Source organism: Mizuhopecten yessoensis, unplaced genomic scaffold (genome assembly GCF_002113885.1).
Source record: "Mizuhopecten yessoensis strain PY_sf001 unplaced genomic scaffold, ASM211388v2 scaffold3717, whole genome shotgun sequence".
In the NCBI taxonomy this organism is placed as follows: domain Eukaryota; kingdom Metazoa; phylum Mollusca; class Bivalvia; order Pectinida; family Pectinidae; genus Mizuhopecten; species Mizuhopecten yessoensis.
In genome coordinates, this window is record NW_018405184.1 from 2,632 (window position 1) to 21,094 (window position 18,463).

Genomic DNA, 18,463 nt, shown 5'->3' on the forward strand with positions numbered 1-18,463 from the left:
CTGATAAAATGCGAAAATCCAAGTCATTAAATAGATAAAAGGTTTAATCGTTCATCTGATAAGATTGGTATGAAGTAATGAAGAAAAGGGACACTATAAGGGTGTCTAACTTACCAGGCTGGTACAACATGAACAAGATTTTCTATTCTTGCGGAAACGCTAATATATTTAAAGAATATTGACTACACCAAGTTTGAAAAGAAATGGTTCCAAATAGTCTAATTTAATTGTCATATAGTCATGTTTAGCGGTATTAGACAACTTGTATATGAGTGAGTGGATGTATGAAAATATATGGTTATGTGTATAAAATATAAAAAGGTCTTTTTTGCAATAGGTATTTATTGGTACTCCAGTTATAATAGACATATCAGCATATATAATCGAACAAAAGTATATCTTTGCTCTTCAATGCAGAATCCGGTTCGACAAATATATGGTCAAATTGAAACATTCTTATCTTGCATTGATGTTCTCCATTGTAAAGTTGTGTTGTCATTGTCATTATATTATGCAAAAGGGGAAAAAAAGTGTCAAATAAAAAAATATATATAATGTAATTGTCTTCTACTCATTGCAAACGAAACTGTTAACCATTAGCGTATTCCTTTTAGAGCTCGATATAAGTGGTGTATAACCAATATCGATAACTGCTCGTTTGGTGAGTAAATGTGGAATAATTGGACTCGGATTTATACATGTTTGTGAGGAATGATGATTATATTTGGAAGCATAATCGAATGCGCCTTAAACATATAAAAAAAGAATTATTTTTGGAGCAAGATGTTTCCTCATAATGCATTTTAATGTCCAACTATAGTTACATATCATACCGATATTAGGGGGTGGCCTCCTTTACACTGTTACGCATAGAAAACAGAACATGCAGCAGAGAAGATAATTTTGTTTTACCTTTTCCATCAGTATCGTATAACATAAACTAACTACTAACGAAGAAAGGCAATGGTATCCGGATAATCAAATCACGAAATAAAGTTTCTGCGATCTCAATTTGTGACCATTCACATACATTTGATTACCTATTTATCTTGGTTTGTGAAGGAAGGAGCTAAGAAATGCGGTTTTTTTGTGTGTCTTTTTGTCATCGTCTTCTGCAATGTTGCTTTGCGTATTGCTGTACGGCACAAAATGAATGGAACCTCTGTCCGAATTGATGAAAAAGTCCTGATCTAGAACTGGCCTCGGTGTTCTCTGGTCACAAATTATATTATAATTAGAGTTGAATGACTTTCAAGATACAATAAGTCAGGTTATTTGTCTTTATTTACATTTCGTCATAAAGATTATGTATAAATATGTTACAACTCTTTCTATCATAATTCACTTTGTCATACATTTTTCTTATTACAAATCTAGTATTTACAATTGATGAACTATACCATTTAAACATGTTCTATTCCTGTCCTGATCTTTATTTTTCTCCAAACCATCTATCTATGAGGATAAGTTAAAATTCAAACGCATAAAAATGAAAGATACTCTCTATCTCAAACAGTCTCACAATAATAGTAGACATCATCTATAATGTTAAATAAAATTGCGCGAACAGGGTTGATCACAGGTCTTCTGATTATGTATTACACTCTCCATCTATAACACTTATTGTAAAAATAAATTGTAGATAATAAGGAAGTTGCATCGTTATTGTAAATGGCCATAAAAACATTTTTCTACGGCCTAGCTTTACATAATATTCTGTTTGGCAACTTATATCCAGCTTGCAGTCAGTTTCACATTCACTGCATGTAAAAATAATCAAACAATCATATTTTTTAATTCCATATCCCTAAATCCCTTTGTTTAATTTACTGCTTTACATAAAAAATCAACATTCTGTTATGTTATACAAATATGTGTTAACACAAATCTCCGAAGAGGCACACAAAACAAAACTCAATAGAAATAGCTGAAATGGGATACGTGTTTAACTGGATGGAAATGTAAGCTTATTTTAATGTATAAAGTATTTTGTCATCAAAGTATCTACCAAAAACAGTTTAATATTTTTTTTAATTGTCAAAAATGAATGGGATGTTAAGAACAATAAAGAAAAAACAAGTCTGAAACAGTTTTAACTGGATTCATTTGCTGATGACATAGCATATCTTTTCGTCGTTTTTCTCATGGTTTTTGTCACACTTCGCTTGCTTGTAAATAATGCAACTAATTTTGCTCATTGATCTACTGCTTTATTCACATCTTTTAGCTTTTCATTCACCTGAGTACACAGATTCGCCACAAACAATTTCAAGATACAATGAACCTACTGCTACATGTACCTGCTGGCCGAGTGGGTATGCTATCAGAATATCAATTCAGTAACTTCAGTACTTAAATTTATGAACAAAATTATATTTTGTGCGCTTTTTTACACATAATTATAAGTTTTATATTTGGAACAGCCAAACATGACCATGGATCCATAGTAGCTGTTAAGCTTCATATTTTGTTAAACGAGTTGATTCTTTATTTTTGTCTTGATAAATGGACGACACCTCGAACATTTCACAAATTTCTCTTTTCGCACTGACGTTATAACTTCTTTACTTATATATCTATCTAGGTAATAAGCTTCCAATGAACAATTGTTTGTTAATGGATTAAGTGTCCTTATTGTACAATTCCTTCTTTGAAAGTGCGTTTATGGTTGCGTGTACTTAAATCTCACCAACAACTGATCTCAAAGTTGCTGGCACCTCACACAGTTGGTGACATTTGGCAACATCATATTATATACACCATGTCGCAAAATTGCTCTCTGGACAATTTCAACTCCTGGTAAAGGGCTGTAAAAGAAAATATGACAATTACTAAAATGCCAAGGTGTAGCCTAATCAAACATTACCCTACATAATCCAAAAACTTGCTTAAACCAATCCGCTAACACTCGCTTGCTCTCTCAATGACTGCCTCCTTCACTCACTCACTCACTCACTCATTCACTTGACAAATTAAACCTGCTGAAGTAGAAAAATATCTTTTTCGTGATCCGTCTAAGAAAGTTAAAAAGAATGTTTAACTCATATGTTTGTATTATTTATGATCAGCTGTTTGTCCAACGCTAAGAAAATAAACCAAAGCGTTTCGATCAGTTCGTTATAAACTGCTTACAATCATATAGATATTGAAATATCAAACAAAGTCAAATATCCAGGTATACAGCGATCTTGGGTAAGTTCGCCTACACTTACTTTTTTACGTCGTCCAAGTAATTATATATCACGAAGTTGCAATCGGCAATGGTCTCATATATGCCACGTGACTGACCGTCACCTCCTTTATCCGCCACAAAATCCACAATATTCTACTTTCCTGATTGTGAAATATATTTAATTAAAAATATTAAATGTCCATGTAAAGAAGGTATAAGCATATAAAAAATGATATAGTGACCGACTTTGAAACCAGTAGCCATTACCTATCACAGGGCTTTTCAGGTTGACCAACTGACAGTATCGCTCTTTACATGGCTCTCGGGGTTTTTTCCTGAATTTATCGCACACAACTTGAAGAACCGAGTATGTACTGATGGCACAAAGTACGATACACTGCGTCAAATTACCGAAAATTTCGATCACAGGCAAATATATCAGCTAAGTACCAATGAAAGCTTGGTCTTCTTTCGATGATTAATGTGTGAAGCATCATGCGTTTATTCTTTTAATCATTCAATCGCTGTTTGAGGAACACGAAAAGTCAATAATACAAGGCTTTTCTTATTACTTTTCGAACTAGGAGTATATATTATTGATCTTCAAATTTTTTGAAAGAAATGACCTAGATGAGAGACGAATATTTTCTTTCTGTCGTGATGAAATTAATTCAATATTTTCCCTTTCTTTTTAAAAACGTACAGATAGGACATAATTGCATAAAAGCGACATTTCATCAAGTGAAATGTTATTTTTTTTATAACACATATATTTTGTTAACATTAAAAAATTCCTGAAAACTTTAACATGCTGTATGATCCTTTATCTTATGCTTTTGTTGTCACTACCCGAGTTCTTGATCTCAGGACGTGACATTACTTAGATATGACGTAGATTTACAAGGCGGGCGTCGTCCATGAAGCAGTGGACGCTTGCCTTTCCGGACCACCTGGTGTTTTCTTTGTCCCTTTTCAAGGGTCGCTATGTAAATATCTACTAATTTTGTATTTTGCCAGAGTTTAATTAATTTTGAGTTAAAATTATGGTTTTGTTGACAAATCGGATTTCTCTTATTGTTTTTCCCAAATATATGAATAGATGGAGTGTGTACTAACTTGAATTATATGTACATTAATAAACAATTAACCAAACATCGCGGCATAAAAATGTCACTTTTTCATGTAAACAAATATGCAATACATAACATCCGGATTGGAGCGTCACACTAGGAAAGACACACTTGTATATATACTGTAACGAGTAAAACGATAACTTCCATGTTGGTTATTATAGGAGAGTAAAACAAAGTAAAACGAAGTATAAAAAAGCATGCAACTTCAGACTTATGAGAAAAATACTTTTAGAAGTTAAAATGCGTGTAATGTATATTTGTGAACCTAATGCATCAAATACATATTAAATAAGCTTACCTAAATATATGACGTAATGAAGAAAGGTAGACCGTTCTATCCGGATCATATCACCTTTCTTTAAACCTCTCAGATCTTCATTGATTCTTGATCGGCTTGTTTCCTCGGATTCATATCCACGTTCAGATTTTGAAATGTTCTTACTCGCCGCAACAAAACATTGTGAAGTTCCAATCGCTTTTCGACTTGCCGAATCTGACTGACTCTTACTTGACGAACCTGACTGACTTAACCGTCTTGACTGACTTGAAAAAGACATATCACCTTTTGTACTGTTTCTGGAATTACAAAAGAAAATACAGAACCTGAGATAATTACTAAATTTCTACTCTGCTGTAGAAAGTCGGTTACCAAAAGGTGACCACAATAGTCTGTCATATAGATGCTGCATACCTGTACACTACAACAGGCATTACTTTGCTGTAATATTTATGAGAAAATAAGCAAACCTTCTGAAATCATTATCATAGACATTCATATAAATGGAGGATTAGAGTTTTTGAAAATCTTATTTGACTTAATTCTAAATGGCATTGTCAGTTTTTAATTTGTAATCATTTTTTTTCAATAATTGCCTCATACAATAAAAGGAACATTCTCATTTCATAGTTTTGATAAGTAAATTTAAAAAACGTAGTGCTGATAATATTAGTCTTTATTTTCCTCTTCTGCTAAATTAAATAGCAAATAAAGAATAAAGTAATGGATGTTTCTAAACATTTCTTTTCTTCTGGTTAGTAAGTATGGATTGAAGAAAGGTTATGTATCACAACCAGTAAATGTATATATGTGTGACGTACTCTGACACTTTCATTAGACAAAATTTGTCTCATCTGATTGTGCTGCATAAACCTTTCTTCAAAGAAATGAACTAATACCATGAAGAATATGTGCGTTTATCGTCGAAATAAACACAACGACTATTTGTTTTAAAGAGATACACACTAGGCTACAATAAAACAATGCTTTAGTTCCGATCTATCCACACTATTAATGATTGTACCAAATTCAACATTTTAGATGCAACAAAAAGTGTGTTAGATAAAAAAACAACCTTATCTTACCCTACAGCTAATCCCTAAGAGACACTAATGTCCTCTGGTTTCGAATGATTACCTGGCCTTACATGTATCCATCTCGCTATATAAACTGTATATGTCATTTGAGCTTTATAACGATATCATAGGTATTCCCAAAATTCCTATTCCTTTTGTAATCTTGTATAAATATGAAAAATTTCGTGGCACCTATATGTTATCAGAATTGCATGATATCCAAATTAAGTAGCAGTATGACTCAAACATTTTGTATTTAGGACTTCGGAAAACTATCGTATAGATGCTACTGAATTGAGACAAAAAACAGGTAAATTGTGTATTCTTGATTCTATACAGCACATGCGCTAGTCTTATAGATGTTTATTGAAAGCGCACAAGCAGCCCCCTTTTAATATACGTACCTGATTTAGTAATACACTCTGCAAATGAACCTTACTTAGGTAACAAATTACTGTATTATATTGTTTGGTACATACAACACGTAACCATCAAGTTCGCCACCTCTTAAATAGTGCACTACTAGATAGTATTTTACCCTTTTTAAATATTTTCAAGGTTTCATCTCCAGCCTTTTCTTATCGTCATAGTCCATTACCAAGTTCAAACATTCAGATGCAAACAGTGGTTTGTAAAGTCAAATAGACGAAAGTATATCATACCTAACAGTTAATCCCACTGTGCCACTCTGGTGTGGAATGATTATCTGGTCTTACATGTCCTTTCTCGCACCTCAGACAGAGATACCCACCGTCATTCCCCGTGCTAGAATTTGTCTACCTCGTCCAGCCTTTCTGGAACCTTATCGTGGCGTTGTAGATAAAATATAATGTACATTGTGAAATACGTTGTTGTTTTTTGTAATGAAAGATAACATTTTTACGCGGAAGCATTCAAATGTAGTTTAAGTAGTGTAGAGGCCATATTTATTCGAGGCCACAGACAGGGTACTTGTAGTCTTTAGCAAAATTGAATAGGTTTTTGGAACAAAAAGGTGCTCGAAAAATTAATAACCTGTAACTGAACAAGATCTTGGACTTCGACTGAGATGACTAGTCCTAGCTCATTTGCAGGTTATCGGGTTTTTTTTGTTTTTGCTCACAGCTTTTAGCTCGTTGTATGTCATTTGGGTTATATTAGGATTATATTGGAATTGCAAAATTCTAATGAAAAACTTTTTTTTTGTAATCTTGTATATATACGGAAAGTTTCGTGGAACCTATTTGTATTTCGGTATTGGGGATTTGGTGTTATAAATGCATGGTATTAAATTAATAAATTAACAGCAGTATGACTCATACAGGTTATATTGAGGACTTCTGTAAAACTATCGTATGGACGTTAAGTAAAGTGAGACAAAAAAACACAGGTAGAATGTGTATTCATGGTTGTATTCAGCACACACGCTAGTCTTGTAGATGTGTATTGGAGACACACAAGCAACCACAGGTAAATAGAATCTGCAAATTAATCTCATTGGGGTAACAAATCACTGTGCTATATGTAACGACTTTGTCTACGTATTGTAACCACTGAACGTTGTCACCTCGAATGATTTCATTTATACCATATGAAGTATATTGAATTGGTATTTGCCGGTCGTATTTATCATAATGTACCTACATATGACTAGGATATCAGTTGGATAGGGGTTTTTGACGTATAAGATCGTTGGTCAAAATACTTGTTAAAATAAAGGGTTTACAGCACTTGCATCTGTTAAGATTGTATACAGCAGCCCACAATATTAAAGGGGCAACTTAGTTAAGTTTTGTTTTTTCATAGTCTTATCGCAAAAGTCTTCATGATGATATAGTTTGATACTCCTTATGAACAATTCATTTCGAAAAAGTGACAACAGAGAGTGTTTTCTTCATATGTAATTAAGAAATCCTTAACTGTACAACGATAACCCGTTTTAACAGCAGCTGTAAGTGAACTAACTAAAACACGTGTCTTTCCAACCGAGGAGAATATGAAAATATTTTACGTTTAAACCAACTGATATCTTTCTTTGTGCGGTTTGAAATTCACCCTACGATACCTTATTGCCTGCATACTCATTAAACCGGTTTCTTTTTATTCGAATCTAACTTTGAACACAAATATCTCATTAGATTTATATGATATGACACTTATAATTCTTGCTTATGACGTCTTGTGAAAATTCAAAGTGTCAAACATGTGTTATGTGCGAAATCAGACTCACTTACACTGTGTTGTCGGTGTTAACTTCTCATTGAAAGGCCCGGATATTGCGCTATATCGGTCGAAGCTATTATTACCATCGCCTTTCATAAAGGAAAATCAAACCACACTTGATTTTGGCTTCAGTTTATGTCGTTATCAAGTACGTAACTGTTCGTTAGGAAGTATATATTTTCAGTATCTAATCAATTTTGAGAGTGTTATTTGACTAAAGAGCCATTTTAAATTTAACACCATAGGAAAGCATGAGAAGTTATCTTAATATGAAACCGATAATCTATACGTAAAGTCATTATGTTATTATAAGTATCTGTCTGTGTTATTTGTCTTTAATAACGAAAACAATAACTTAATAGCACACAGCCTTGTTGTCAAGTGACATGTCATTTAAACATGGAGTCAGATATCATGCTATTAAATCGCGTAATTTTTTATGCAACAATATGTTCGTCGTTCTACTTTGAAAAAAAATGTTGTATACAAATAATTTAATGGTTTTCCGGTTGAACGATATAGATTGCACTCGTATAACAGAATAAACCGACATTTCACTCGTGCTTCGCACTCGTATAGAAATATCGGTATTCTGCCAAACGAAAGAAATATTATGGTAATCAACCGGAAAGCAACACATATCCTCTCTATATATATCTACATAATAACATCATCGTATCGGCGTTATTGAATAGAAGTGTACGCATTGTAACCAAAGGTATGCTATAAGATGGTTTGTTTCGTTTGATTGATCATGTAAATTGCTATTTCAGTGCCAACATGTCCTCTGGCTCAACACCTCCTCTCGTTAGCCCCGATATAGCTAGGATCCACAACAGTCTGCTAAAAAGGAAACCTGGCGACATGATTGGCATGACACGAACGCGACCAGTTATTTTTCAACACTACGCCATATATATATTTGTATTTAAATTGCATTTTATTTTCAATATAATAACAACACAAATTTAAATGTTCTTCCATCATGTACAGAAAGTAAAAGTTCTTTTGTGTAAACATCTTTTAATCTACTTATGGATCGTTTGATGTTCCTTTTTAGTTTTCATAGTTGTTTAGTATCCACTAATTGTACTGTGTAACTCGAATATGAAACTATTACTGCATGTGTTACGTGATGGTATACGAAACTGTTGCTAAGTATGAACATCAAATGTTTCCACGGCTACTGTGTAGACAAAGTTATAGAACTGTAGGGGTATTGTAAACCTTTCTTGCAGGACAATGTTCTAGCTATATCGTATTTTTGGGATATATTTGGTGCCAAAATTTATCACACCAAAGTTTCACGATGTCAAAATATCTCGTCACAACATTCAGATATCAGCAGCCTCTCTTCCAACTCGTTTATTACGCATCTTTCCCTAACTTCCATGGGATATATTTTTCACGTAATTTGGAATTTCTTAGTTTGAGGCATGCAGTAGTCCATTATTTAGATGACGTGAAGAGATATTTAGCGTAAAACTTGAAGTTATGCGTTATATTTGATCAAATATGATCTGCGTACTTTTTGGATGAAAGATGTCATTTTAAGAACAGTGTTGCATGAAAATTGATCAATCAGAATCAAATAGCCTTCTTGTATATATGCATTATTAATCTCGCATCACATTAGCGATTTAACTTGAGGCTTGCAATTGTGAACTTACATACCTAACTTGGTTGAAGTTGAACAATTACAGGGCGGTTACTTCATCAATAATATTTAACTTACTCCAAGATGACATTGGTGATCCCACTTTGTATTTCCTCAATTCTACATTAACCAGACAATGACAAGGTTGTTGATTTCGTCGGAAATAATGGTGGTGAAGTGAAATCACGTGATCTATACCAGACTGTTGGTACCAGCCCATGTTGGATCGACAACTACTACGATAAAAAATATACGTAAGAGTTTTGAAATAGCATGTTGGCATTATACCAAAACAAACAAATAATAAAGAAGATGATAGTTTTTAAAATAAAGCTTTAGCGAACGCTTCTTGTGATAATTTTACAAATCTTGTTTACATCTTCGTTATTATATGTAACAGCATATACAAATAACTCGTTAATTATGCTGTACCCCTAGTTTAGCATGTCAATCAAGCTATTTTTTATCAGTCGTGTCGTTAATCTTTAAGGGACAATTAAGCGAAATATTTTTGGTTTATAACCTTGTCACAAAAATCTTCATAATGATATAGTTTGATACACTTTATGGGCATAACATGTCGAGATATTGACAAGAGACACTGTTTTCTTGACGTTTTGTATGAGTAATGAGGAAATCCTTAACCGTACAGCCGTACGTTTTAGCAGCAGCTGTCGGTGAATTTCTGGCTAACAAAAATGCATTTATTGGGAATCAAAATCATCTTCCAACAGCATCTCAATCATCGTTATAAATGATTGATATTTTTTACGTTTAAACTTATTGATATCGTACTTTCTGCGGTTTCAAATTCTCCCTGCGGCACCCTCTCAGTCCGTGCATACTCTTATTGAACCTGTCCGGTTTTTTTCAATTCCAAATGTTAACAGAATTATCTATATAATTGTTACTTGCGATATATCGTGTCAATTCAAGAATGTGCTACATTTACGTGTGTACTCAGACTCATAACTGACACTGTGTTGTCGGTCTTTCTCACTGAAAGGCCCGGCTATTGCGATATTTCGGTCGTAGCTATTTTTATCACCGGCTTTTCCAAAAGATGAAACTGACCACAATGGACGTTGGCTTCAGGTCTTGTCATTACCAACTGCGTAAACTTTCGTTAGAAGATATATGTTTTCAGTATCAACTGGATTTTCAATATGTCATTTGACTAAATAGCCCCTTAAAAAGTAAAACGCTTTTGCAGACTAAACCCTTCGTCTATATCCGTGAACCTCTAACAAAAATGGCCGACTCGATCCGATGAGAGGTGGGCGTAGCCTGTACTGACTGGATACCTCTTGGATGTCAACAATCTTGAGAAAAAGGCGAATATGAAACAATAGTAGCAGTTTGGCGATAGGCTTTCGGAAATTGCACTTATAATAGCGTGTGGCATTGTGTATCGGTATTATAAATCAGTTCAAGTACAGATTGAAGAGGTTAAACAAATTGACAGATCCCCGAGACGAGACTTGGTCGACAGAAACCAGGAACTTGCTATTTCCCCAAACCCCTTGCTTTAGTTGTATAATATCATGAACATTCGTAAAATGGTCACTTTATTTGTTGCTGAATGCAAACTACCAGAAGCATAATGCAGAAGAGAATTTTATTTAAAGGACTTTACGAGAGCTTTATTAATATTTTCAGACCGTATCCGGAGCAAAAAATTGTACGGCTGGCATTGGATGCGACTACAAAGAGACATATATACGACATTGGAACATACAACTGTGAACATTTCGCGACGTTGTGTCGGTATGGGATACAAGAATGTCGCCAGCCGTGTGGAATGGCCGCCAATCTGAGACCTCTATCTAACTAACCATAAAATATAGGATATGTGTGTTTGTTCTTTCCAGATTGTCTGTTTTTTCGATATCATATAATTTGGAGAACCCATTTGACATGTTATGTAATTGACAACATACCTGATTTACAAGCATGTCTCATTGATTATTCTGATTGACATCATATGTATTTGATGATATATCTGATGACGTCATATGTTATTGACAGCAAAGTTGATTGAAACATGTTAATCAAATATGTCTCATTGATCACATATCTAATTAACAACATGTCTCATTGATCACATATCTAGTTAATAACATGTCTCATTTATCACATATTTGATTGACAAGATTTCTCATTGATTACATATCTGATTAACAACATGTCTAATTGATCACATATCTGATTAACAACATGTCTCATTGATCAAATTTCTGACTGACAACATGTATCATTGATCCCATATCTGACTGACAACATGTCTCATTGATCACATATCTGATTGACAACATGTATCATTGATCACATATCTGATTGACAACATGTATCATTGATCACATATTTGATTGACAACACAATGATTCATAGTCTGATAGAATGTCATATCTGATTAACAACATATTTGATTGATAGTCTGATGGAAAGTCATTTATCACATAATGTACTGTGTTATCCAGTGAATATACCAATGTCATATTTGTTTGCGTATTAACCCATGTAATATGACCTATCAGCCCTGTGATTGGTTGTAGGTTTTAATTGTTTCAATTGTGACGTCACGCCTAGGACAAGTACATGACGTCACAGACTTACGCACTGGAGTCAAAATGGCGGCAATTTACATTTCAAGGTTGCATAAAAATTGTCGTTTTAAACGAATAAATGTCACCAATCTTGATTTTGTGATAAAAAGGATCTTACACTCGTTTTCATTTCATATGAAATTTATGAAACTCGTCTCGAAATTTTCATTTTGGCTCGCCAGAGGCTCGCTAAATTGACAAATTCTTAAACTCGTTCCATAAATCTCATATGAAATGGAAACTCATGTAAGATCCTATGTATCTTATTTACAACATATTTGATTGATAGTCTGATGGAAAGTGATATATGATTAACAACATATTTGATTGATAGTCTGATGGAAAGTCATATCTGATTAACAACATTTTTCACTTACATACACCATAGGCATTTCAAATAATGTGTAAATTGGTCGAATGGCATACTGTTCTGTCTATTATAGAAATCTGAATTTTATATTTATCGTTTGGTAGTTTTACGTATATTTTCCCTATTCTGTTTGATGTGATTCCCTATCTGTCTGTACATAATCATACTTCCTGTATTTAATTGTTTTTATTGTTTCCCAAGTATCATTGCAGTGGTATATATATCAATATTTAACTTATTAACATCATCTGTTTTTGTTCCTACTAAAACATCTTTTTCATTTATTTCGTGATTGATTTCTAGTTAGCTTGTTTTTAAAGTCGCCTTTCTTTTTATCCATACCTTTTTAACTATGCCGTATGTAAAAATAATGACGTTGTGTTTCATTTTCCTTTGAACAGAAATTGCACAAACCTTTATATTCAAACATGCTTTTCTAATTTATGTTCAGTATTTTTAATTCATTGTAGACGTTTCCAATAAAATAGTTTCCTTCAATGGTCACTTGTTGCTGTATTTGATAATTTCCCAATCTGTTTCCAGACAATAACATTTGCAGAATATTGATTCTGCCTTTATTTCCGACTTTAACTTCCTTCTTATTACCATGAATTACTTATTTCAGCAAATTTTCTTCTTGCTTTTTATTGTTCAAAATTGAACCTTTATGGATAATATACAAATCGTTTACTACTGTTGTTTATTTATCGCACTCTTAAGAAATTNATTTTTTTTTTTTTTTTTTTTTTTGATATTTCGTCACCCAGTCCTCTTGGGGTTTTTTCAAGCAAAAAATGTTTCGCGGATATAAAATTGTGGATGATCGTTTTTGCCTGGTTATCTCTTCTTTTGAAATGTACAACATATGTTTATATACAAAAATGTACAACTTTCTGATCAGTTTCAAAAGAAAAGGGGATTTTCGTCTGAAAAAAACACTTATGGTTACCAAATTTTGGTTTGTAACTTTTTTGAAATTATTTTAATGCCTCCTTATATAACAAGAGCTGTTGAAGAACAGCATAGCTCGCCTATTGGTGTTATATTTTGTAAGATAGCAAATATCAATAGAAACACATGTACAGAAAAAAACTTGATATAATGGCCGTCATTTCATTTGCCACCTCGCTTACCGCCAACATATTTTCAGGTCCCTTAATTATGTTTTTCTTAAGAATTTCTTTATATGTTTCCCTCAATTTATTGACAAACCCCTTTATAATGCCAATATTTCTTTGAACAAATGGTGGCAATATAACAAGGTTTTGCTGTACCTTAATATGTTGTACATTTCAAAGGAAGAGATAACAGGCACCGTGAACAAGTCACCAGCGTACTGATGTTGATGACCAATCCAACACTGCACATACAAACTTTCTCAAAAACCTAAACCAAGTCCAATTACACAGTTTTGCCCCTAAAATATGAAAATATGGTTCAGCAGATTGCTTACACTCCATATAATGCCTCAACCTTATAACAGACAACAATGTATCGAGTGTGATGATGTCTCGAAAAACATTTGCCCACAAATCTGTAACCTTAGTAAAGTGGGACGCCGACGCCGGGCTGACTACATTAGCCCTTCTATTCGAGCTAAAAAGGATATTTTGATAGTTAGACTATTTGTTAATGCTGCTACATTAAAAGAAGATAAAAGACAAGATACTTTGTTGACTTTGCTGTGCAATAAAAATTCATATATCAAATTTATTGGTGTTTCTATTTCTTTTCTACGTTGTATTGATACATTGCATGTGTACATAAGGAACATGTCAGTGTTTCTACTATCTAAATTGGTCCTTTCAATGTAAGCTCTCTTTTTTCCATGACCTTGTGATGTATTCTATTTAACATATTTCAACTCCCATGAGTTGTCTTTATTGTATCCGTAAAATATGTCAGCTGTGTGCAAACTGTGTCCATACACACGTTCCACAGATACTCTTCATCGTGAATTGAATGAAATAATTATCACATATCAAAAACACTGACATACACATCGGCCAACAGTATATGGATGAGATTAGCACAAAGCTCAATATCAGAATATACAATCAGCAACCATCGTTTTTCCATTAAACAGAACAATCTACATTTGGCATTTGGCACCTGTGACAAGGCACTTTGATATGCCTACCCGTTGTTAGAAAAACAGAGAGGTGGTTGCCATAGATCATTGCCCGAATCGGCATGAATCAAGAAGCTGAATATGGTAAATGTATTGGATCAACGTTAAGCGCTTTTGACAAACTAGTTAAGTATTAGTCAGCTAACTCATCCACTTGCTGATGCACGTCTGTGCATGAGACGACTGACAGACGTTGTCATATGTAGTGGACGAATTGTGTGTTTCTCGATGTGTTGACATTTTCGCCATTTTGCATCTTTCGCCAGAATAGAATTTAACCATATCCTTGTGTATTCAGAAAGTTATTTTGGTGGATTCAGTGCCATTTTTCAATTTATAATCGCTGAACAAATCGGCGTTATGAATTCAGTATCACATTTCTATTCCAATCTGAAGCATCTTTTTTAATGCTAAAATGATCCGGTATTTTCTCATCTCTTTGTCCTTTATTCACACACACAATAGCATTGGTCAACGCTGCGATCTGTGTAAATTCTGCTTGTTGCTCACTCTTACGAGGGGATTTTCGATTATATATATAAATATATTGTATCTTATTCTGTTATGTTCTATCGTGATGTAAATGCTCCGTGTTTTTGTGTGTCTCGATAAAGAAGCGGATCGCTCCGAAAATTTAATGTTTGTAAGTTACACCTTGATGTCATACCGCTATCAAGAGTAACCTCCCTTACACTGTCACGTACGGAAGACAGTTTTTCAGTGGGATCATTTATTTATCTTTTCTGACAGTTCCCCCGTAGTCCTTACCTGAGAATTAATGAAGGGACTGCAATATTATACATGATAACAAGGTATGAAATATAATTCCGATTGTCTCAATATTTGATCATTCACATACATTTAATTAAATATTAGGATTCATTGACATCATTATATTCAATAACGTTGTATATTGGTTTTACGGCACCGTCTTTTGATGGGATCCCTGTTCAAATTGGTGAGTAAGTCCAAATCTAGACCTTGACTCGGTTTTCTGTCGTCGTCGTCATCAATTTGAGTGAAACATTTCACAAATGCAACAAAGCAGATTACTTCATCATATAGACTATGTACAGTGATACTCTTTCTATCTCAATCCCATGTACCCATTTCAAGTCGGTTTCCAGCCAGCCTTAGAAATATGATTCACCATCAGCATATTAATTCAGTTATAACTGTTATTCTGGTATGTATTTTGTGATATAGAATTGTTTCATGATAACGGCTCCTTTTCTTTGCTTTATTGTGAACTTTGATAGGGGCGGGTTGTGTGTCCTAGGGGCGGATTGTGTGTGATAGGGGACGGGTTGAGTGTCATAGGGGGCGGGTTGTGTGCCATAGGGGCGGATTGAGTGTGATAGGGGCGGATTGTGTGTCATAGGGGCGGATTGTTTGTGGTAAGGAACGGGTTGTATGGGATAGGAGGTGGGTTGTGTGTCATAGGGGCAAATTGTGTGTGATAGGGGCGGGTGGTGTTTGATAAAGGGGCGGGTTGTGTGTAATAGGGGATGGATTGTGTGTGAAAGGGGGTGGACTGTGTGTGATAGGGGGCAGACTGTGTGTTATAGGGGCGAGTTTTGCGAATAGGGGTCCAGTTGTCTTGAAACGACGAATGATAAGTATGATTATATCTTTTATTTTTCTAGCTTACTTATACTAATGTGTGTATTTTTGCTGTGTTTTTATGTGTCTTGGTTATAGGGCGGATAGCTCAGATTACTGACAAGCATTGTCTTATGTTACACTGTTTGGATAACAACAGTTTTAAGTGATTCCTTAACATTTGAATACTAGACAGAAACATAGAAACGAGTACTGTACGGAAGTACCCTTGTGTGGTTCGGTGTGAATGATGAATCTAAGACAAACACACACGTATTTCCACCTTTAACATGTGGTTATAGATACAGTATGCCAAAATAAATTACGCCACATCATACAGCTGTTTCGTCCCTTTAGGACCCATCGATGATGCTAGGGGTTGAACCGTATCACTACCCGAATGTGAAAACTGTGGACATCAAGGTTACGACACACCTCGGGGACAAAGAAAACCACCAGCAGAATTTACCACTTTCGATCTTCAAAGATGAACCTACGGCACACACATGGGACTGTACCTTTAACAAAGAATGTCAATATGAAGTACACTTTATCATACAGCTGTTTTGTCCTTCTATGACCTATTGAGTGAAAACAGGTGCCGACAAAGATGTAAATCATGGTTCGAATACCACAATGATATACCTTAGCAAGAAATATCCTTTTAGATTATAACGTTTGATCCTAATTCATGTTCACGGTTTTCAGTTTACTCTTGACATTAAACAATTCAGAAACAAATAACATTTTATATCATTTTAAGGGTCCCAAAACACACATTTTAGTTGAAAATTAGTCGAAAAGGGAGAATAGTCAACACTATCGACAGCGATTGAGCGAAAAATACATCATAAAGTGTCTGGCGTACTTCATTTTGTTTACACATATGCATACGCAAACTCTACCGGAGGAATTTGGGTACAGGTTTGATGAGGCAGATCACGTCTTGTCAAAAGCACTCCGCATATGAAAATAGTCCGTGATTTCAAAAACGTTATAAAATACAAAAAAACATAAGTTGAATAAACACAACTTTAAGCGTGAATTTACATAAGTAGCAGCGAATAAAGTGAACGTTTTAGATTTTAGATTTCCCCATATTTTTTAACAGCAAGTGATTTTCTTCCTCGCAAATCTAATATTTGTTTACATACGTCAGTGACGGNTTAGTCGAAAAGGGGGAATAGTCAACACTATCGACAGTGATTGAGCGAAAAATACATTATCAAGTGTCTGGCGTACTTCGTTTTGTTTACACATATGCATACGCAAACTCTACCGGAGGATTTTGGGTACAGGTTTGATGAGGCAGATCACATCTTGTCAAAAGCACTCCGCATATGAAAATAGTCCGTGATTTCCAAAACGTTACAAATTACAAAAAACATTAGTTGAATAAACACAACTTTAAGCGTGAATTTACATAAGTAGCAGCGAATAAAGTGAACGTTTTAGATTTTAGATTTCCCCCTATTTTTTAACAGTAAGTGATATTCTTCCTCGCAAATCTAATATTTGTTTACATACGTCAGTGACGGGAGATTGTGAAATACTTGGTTTAGTCAACTTACAGCGAATTTTTTATCCACGAGCGAGCAATGAGAAAATTGTTTGAATTTGTATTATCAAAACAATGAAAGTTTATCAAAACAAGGTAAATTGATCTGAACCTAATGCATAGACTGTTTTAAGCATGGAAGTATTACAGAAATAACTTGTAATGTTACCAGGGGCTCTCCGACTTGCACTTTGAACTTTGAAGTATGATGGGCAGTGCTATATTTATACGTTCTATCCATGCAGATATAATAACTAAAGAATGAAAGTATAGAAGCCAGGCTATTGAAACCTTTTTCAAAGAAATTACATACACCACATCCACTAAAATAGAATTGTCATATGCAATGGGTTATTTAAGAAAGATGTGTAACTCGGGATGTTCCGGGAAGGAAGAGGTTTTGGGAAACCCCAATGGAAATTACCTGCTCCATGATTCACTATAGAATACTGGAAATGGAAGTTAACAGAGATAACACAAAAGCCACAGGTAAATTTATATAACTGTTTTAGTACATCAGCAACCCTTTTTTTCTGATAGACGTAAATTAAGGTGACCTAAATCAAGTTTTACACACACAACCACATGTCGATAAACATTACCATTAATTTGTCGTCATTTATCCACTCATTCATCGTTGAATTCTTTTTACTACCCGTCAAATGGTGGGGGGGGGGGG

The 18,463-nt window shown here is 34.3% G+C and overlaps 1 protein-coding gene and 1 long non-coding RNA gene across 2 annotated transcripts in view; one reads left to right on the forward strand and one right to left on the reverse strand.

Annotated features, from left to right (window-relative positions):
- Window positions 1–545: 545 nt before the first annotated feature.
- LOC110447967 lies at window positions 546–3,339 on the reverse strand. The gene is made up of 2 exons (XR_002462667.1): window positions 3,213–3,339; window positions 546–2,807 (listed from the first exon to the last, which is right to left on the reverse strand). It is a non-coding gene; the product is annotated as an uncharacterized LOC110447967 (long non-coding RNA).
- Window positions 3,340–18,199: 14,860 nt separating this feature from the next.
- LOC110447969 (HRAS-like suppressor 3) overlaps window positions 18,200–18,463 on the forward strand; it is a 6,864-nt gene continuing 6,600 nt past the window's right edge. The window contains exon 1 of the mRNA XM_021493969.1: window positions 18,200–18,273. The gene's annotated coding sequence lies outside the window, so the exon portion shown is untranslated. The remainder of the gene's footprint in view (window positions 18,274–18,463) is intronic.